This window comes from Rana temporaria, chromosome 6 (genome assembly GCF_905171775.1).
Source record: "Rana temporaria chromosome 6, aRanTem1.1, whole genome shotgun sequence".
NCBI lineage: Eukaryota > Metazoa > Chordata > Amphibia > Anura > Ranidae > Rana > Rana temporaria.
Genome location: NC_053494.1, coordinates 161,438,131 through 161,444,455, shown reverse-complemented (window position 1 = coordinate 161,444,455; position 6,325 = coordinate 161,438,131). Strand labels below are relative to the sequence as shown.

The 6,325-nt window shown below is 36.1% G+C and overlaps 1 protein-coding gene across 1 annotated transcript in view; it reads left to right on the top strand.

The window, feature by feature from the left end:
• HOXD3 (homeobox D3) overlaps window positions 1-6,325 on the top strand; it is a 54,911-nt gene that overhangs the window by 1,135 nt on the left and 47,451 nt on the right. The gene's annotated exons all lie outside the window — the stretch shown is intronic.

The following is a 6,325-nucleotide window of genomic DNA, read 5'->3' as shown; positions in this document are numbered from 1 at the left end:
GTTAAACCAGGTAGTAGATTGTAACATTAGGTATGTGATATTATTACTAATATTCTGTATCTTTGCTAGCAGAGGCGAGCTATGAAGCTTCGTCTATAAACAGTGCTGTGTTATGGCGACGTGTGTTGTATGCAGTATATGGCCAGACTCTCATGCTGCAGTGCCAATGTCTAGACGTGCCTAACACTGGACCAACAGATCGATAAGGATTAATCCTATTGATAAGGCATGACTGTGTCATTTCATGCACCTTTAGTACAGTTTTAGACTTTTCACATTTGTCCTACTGACAGATATTCATGATGCTTTTGTAATGGTCTTGCCACTTTCAATCGACCTATCAGCTGTCTATGCCTGTCTGTTTGTCGATCAATCTATCTATATAGCCATGTTTTTTGTTTATCGTTCATCCATCCATATTCTTTTTCTATGATCAGTTTATATTATTATTTTGCAAACATCTATTTATTTTTTGCTGTCTATCCATCCACTGTTTCTATCTATCTATCTATCTGTTTTGTATTGTATTGTCCATCCATCCATCCATCAATCCATCTATTCATCCATCAAAAAAAAAAAGATTTTTATAAGCAGTATTAATACACCTTTGTAAACATCCATCCATATTTTACTATCTGGCTCTTTTTATTGTCTATCTATCCATCCATTATTACATCTGCCTGTCTGTCTGTTTATCTATTTATCTTGGTAATCATTTAATCCAACTACTACCTGTCTATGGCTATCTATCTATCTATCTATCTATCTATCTATCTATCTATCTATCTATCTATCTATCTATCTATCTATCTATCTATCTATCTGTCTTGGATATCTTTTAACCCAACTATTACCTGTTTATGCCTGTATATCTATCTATCTTGGTCATGTTTAACCCAGTTATTACCTGTATATGTCTATCTATCTATCTATCTATCTATCTATCTATCTATCTATCTATCTATCTATCTATCTATCTATCTATCTATCTATCTATCTCAATATTGGTCTATATTGGTCATCTTTTAACCCAGCTATTACCTGTCTATGCCTATCTGTCTATCTATCTATATATTTATCTATCTATCTATCTATCTATCTATCTATCTATCTATCTATCTATCTATCTATCTATCTATCTATCTATCTATCTATCTATCTATCTATTTTTCGTTATCCTTCGGCTGCCCATGATTCCCTCCATCCATCCATCCATCCATCCATCTATCTATCCATGGTTTACTATCAGTCTATCTCTTTATCATTTGTAACCCAGTTATTACCTGTATATGCCTATCTATCTATCTATCTATCTATCTATCTATCTATCTATCTATCTATCTATCTATCTATCTATCTATCTATCTATCTCTATATTGGTCATCTTTTAACCCAGCTATTACCTGTCTATGCCTATCTATCTATCTATCTATCTATCTATCTATCTATCTATCTATCTATCTATCTATCTATCTATCTATCTATCTATCTATCTATCTATCTATCTATCCATGTATTTTTCGTTATCCTTTGTCTGCCCGTGATTCCCTCCATCCATTCATCCATCTATCTATCCATGGTTTACTATCAGTCTGTCTCTTTATCATCCATCCATCCATTTACTGTTACCTCTCTATCACTCCATAAGTATGTGAACATACCATAAGCTATTTTTCTTGCAAGTAATAATTCAAGCTACATTCTCCCAAGATTGTGTTCATTATATACATATGAAGCATGTATAGAGGATATTTGGACTTAGATGCAATATGTACCAATAACTTCTAATGTTGTTTAAAATACTTTGTTCCTCCTTGGATGTATGTTTGTTGCATGCTGTGTTCTCTTAATGAAATGCAACCTTGATTTAGAGCATGGCAGTGTAAGTTGTGTAATAATGTGCTGTTATTAGCTGGTTGAGGTTATGCAGCAGGAGAGAAAGCAGAACAAAGAAAGTATTTCAGGCAGCTTTGGCAGACAGCTGTGAAAGGTATTTACTGCCCTCTGCACTGCGACAGAAAACGCAGCTGGCAGCATCACAGGAAACAGAGGAAGTCGGAGAGAGAAGGAAGCGTCTATTCATACATGGAAGAGGTGGATGAGGTGCAATCAGCAATAAAACATTACAGAATGGAGACAAAGGAATTAACAATCCGCCTAGATTGCATGTTGGAGGAAAGGGGCAATATAAGCAATGAAAGATGCTATTACATCCTTTTCCTACAGACTCCTTTATACAATGAGCAACAATGAATGGCTTCCCTTTTTCCTAGCAGTTATATACCTGTATGCACATTGACATAGACAGATGGATAAACTCTCATATTATTTGTGAGATTCTTTGGCCTGATACGATGTAAAGGAGTCATAATATTCTCAAATGGGTGAAATAGTTCCCATTTTCACATGAATTTACTGTACAAGCCATATATATATATATATATATATATATATATATATATATATATATATATATATATATATATATATATATATATATATATATATATATATATATATATGTATATATATATATATATATATATATATATATATATATATATATATATATATTAAGATTCGAGATACTCTGATCTGGCAGATTTAAATGGTTAATCATTTAATGTTGAGAAGTAAGTTTCCCTGTATTTGGGTCTATAGACTAGCAGAAATATGTTGTGCACATTAATGAAGAAATAATGTCATCATTAATATCATTTATAAATAATGTTTTACAATCATACCAGTGAGGTCCTTATGGCATACACCACAGAAAGAGCAAAGATCATCAGAAATATAGTAAATCGTTAAAAATACAAAATAAGTTTGATTGAAAAATGGGGAATATACAGGCATACCCCACTTTTAAGTACACAATGGGCTTCATTTACTATAGCTGGAGAGTGCAAAGTCAGGCTCACTTCTGCATAATAAGCTTATATCCCCAGCTTGTTCAATTAAGCTTTGGTAATAAAATCTGGGAGCTCATTGGTTTCTATGCAGAAGTGAGCCTGATTTTGCACTCTCCAGTTATAGTAAATAAAGCCCATTGTGTACTTAAAAGTGGGATATATATATATATATATATATATATATATATATATATATATATATATATATATATATATATATATATATATATATATATATATATATATATTAAATTATTTATTTATTTTTGGGGTGATGCAGTGGAGTTCAAATAAAATCAAAAGCTTTCAGATATATGGACATTAAGTTTAAGGTGGACTATAAAGGACTGATTTGCCATAGTAGATAGGGTAAAGGCTGGAAAAAGGCAGAATAGGTAAAACCCTGCAAAGGGGAATAGAGGAATGTTTAAATGGGTGTTTAATAGATTTAGGTTATTCATTTTTGACTATAGAAATTCTGTAGTAGTTCTATACTATGGACATTTGAGTAAATTATTGCCCAGAAGAGCACATTGGCTGCATACTCTGCACTCAGAACAGATCAAATATGGAGCATGCCAGATGCAGTGTCTGCATTGCAGTGGGTGCACAATGGGCAAGCCGATGAACCACCAAAGAGTGAAATCCTAAACACCACTGTAAACAAGATATTTAAAAGTTCTTGACAAGAAGTGTTTTAATACTCTGCTGTGTTTAAAAACTATAACTGAGCTAGAGTTCAGATTTGTAAAGTGCTCTGTGTAGTATTCTCTGCGTCTTCTGTTCTACAGATAGAAAACTGCAAGATGACATCATAGAGTCTTCAATATGCATCTCTGATCTCTGGAAGGCTATAGTTATGAAGAGTAACCAAAATTGTCTCTTCAGAATGCAGCATCACTTATCAAGGATCATGTAATAGCTTACATACAATCCACAGTGGGGGTATGGACTGCTTTACTGACATAGTAAAACATAAACAGATTCCTATTCTGTACACCAGGTGTTTGAAATTCTGCCAGAAAATGCTTGCTCCCCTAGATCAAAGCTAATGCTAAAACCCTAGCTTTCACACTATATATATATATATATATATATATATATATATATATATATATATATACACATACTTTTCACTATCATGTTATTTTCTCTCTCTCTTCTCATCCACTATTGCAGCATATTAACTCTAATAACTCAAAGCCCAGTGCTGGGGTTGTTGCAGTATTTTTCTGTGCCCACAGCAATCCTGCATTTCTTTCTTGTTTCTATCACTCCTTCATTCAGCTAACCATTACCCAACCATAACCCTGACCATCACCCTTACACATACTTTGTTTTTCTTAGCACCTCAGCACTTTAATTACCTCCTAAAACTTGAAAAATAAATATCTTTTTACTATCTGCGAATCTTTAATGTTTCCTAGCCCATTAACCTTTCACCTGGGCTATTGAGTCAAAACTTACCTTATCAAACTGATACTTATCCCAATGGTTTAATACATTGATACTGGACTGCTTCATATCAGTCTTGGTTAGGAATGGCAAAAACAAAACATAAATACATCCCCAGTATTGCTCTGTCTGTCTCTTTTTCATAGTCCCTTTCCCTTGATCATAATTTAAATTCACAATATGGGATTGATTTATTAAGGGCAAGTATATTGTGCACTTTTGCATGCTGCAAGTGCAGTTGCTCCAGAGCTTAGTAAATGAGGTAAAGCTTCACTTTGCAAAGACTACCCAGTCACAGGTAATGTGAAGAAAAAGAAAATGTATTTTTACTTGCATATGATTGGATGATGGATGTCAGCAGAGCTTCGGTTCTTTGCAAATCTCTGGAGCAACTGCTCTTCCAGAGTGCAGCCGCACTTTACAAAGTGCACATTGGGGTTGATTTACTAAAACTGGAGAGTGCAAAATCTGGTGCAGCTGTGCATACTAACCAATCAGCTTCCAGGTTGTATTGTCAAAGCATAACTGTACAAGCTGAAGTTAAAAGCAGATTGGTTACAATGCACAGCTGCACCAGATTCTGAGTTCTCCAGTTTTAGTAAATCTCCATCAGTGTATGTGGCTTTAGTGAATCAACCCCTATGTATCTTTGTTTACTTTATTAGCACATGGGTGCATTTGCCCATGCACCCGAAATATACTATAGGGGTGGTTTACAAAAAGGCATGTAGGCTATGCACTTTGCAAGTGCAGTTGCACTAATTTTCCCCAGAGCCTAGTGAATGTGGTTCAATCATGTGCAAGGGAAAATGCTGTTTTTTTTTACTTTGCACCTGATTGTGTATTCTTTACAAAGTGAAGCTTCACCACATTTACTAAGTTCCTGGGGGAAATGAGTTCAACTGCACTTGCAAAGTGCATATTCTATTTGACTTTAGTGAATCAACCCCTATAGATTTTTGTTTCCCCAGATGTTTAAGGCCCCGTACACACGACCGCATCTGTCCGCTGATATTTGTCCGACGGACAGTTTCAGCGGACAGATCCGGTCGTGTGTACAGCCGACCAGACCGGATTCCCGGCCGAGCGGACTTTTTCCAGCGGACTAAAATTTCCTAGCATGCTAAGAAATCTGTCCGCTGGAAACCTGTACAGACTCACCGGACATGTCTGACCGACCGCCATCCCTCGCATGCGTCGTACTGATTCGACGCATGCGTGGAAGCTTTGAACTTCAAGGCCGCCCACGTCGCCGCGTCATCGTCGCGGCGACGGCACGGCCACGTCCCCGCGTATTGTTTACGCGCGGATTTCTGTCTGATGGTGTGTACAACCATCAGACAGAAATCTCCGGGTGGACATGTCCGCTGAAAACGGTCCGGCGGACCGTTTTCAGCGGACTGTCCGTCCGTGTGTACGGGGCCTTAAAGTTGCGTAGAGCTACCCATAGACATAAATGACCATTTGCATACAGGTAGGCCGCGCACCCAGATGTAATGCACCAAACACATGTGTTTGGTGCATTGTCTGTGCGTCTAAGCTACTTGACACAAATAGTGGTGCAAAACTACATAAAGCCATCAATGTCTATAAGCTGGTATATGGAGCTCTTGGACATCTGGGAAAACAAAATATACAGTGTTTTTACTCTGCATGAGCAAATGTTCTTACAGCCAAAACCTGAACAACCAAATGGTGTTCTGTGTCAAAATATGTTATAGCTATAGTAACAAATCCAGTGTGACATTTCCTAGTGGTGCTTTGAAATAAATGAATGGAAAGGTGTACTTGGTTTGGGTGCATTTGTAGATAGAACCTCATTTTTTAGGTAAGCCAAAAGTTTTGTAATTTATATGCTTACAGTGCTATTTAGCTCTTTCACTTGTAGATCTATATGTTCAGTAAATGTAAGCAATAGGAAATGAATGGAACAAAGGAATGGTTCCACTGACAATATA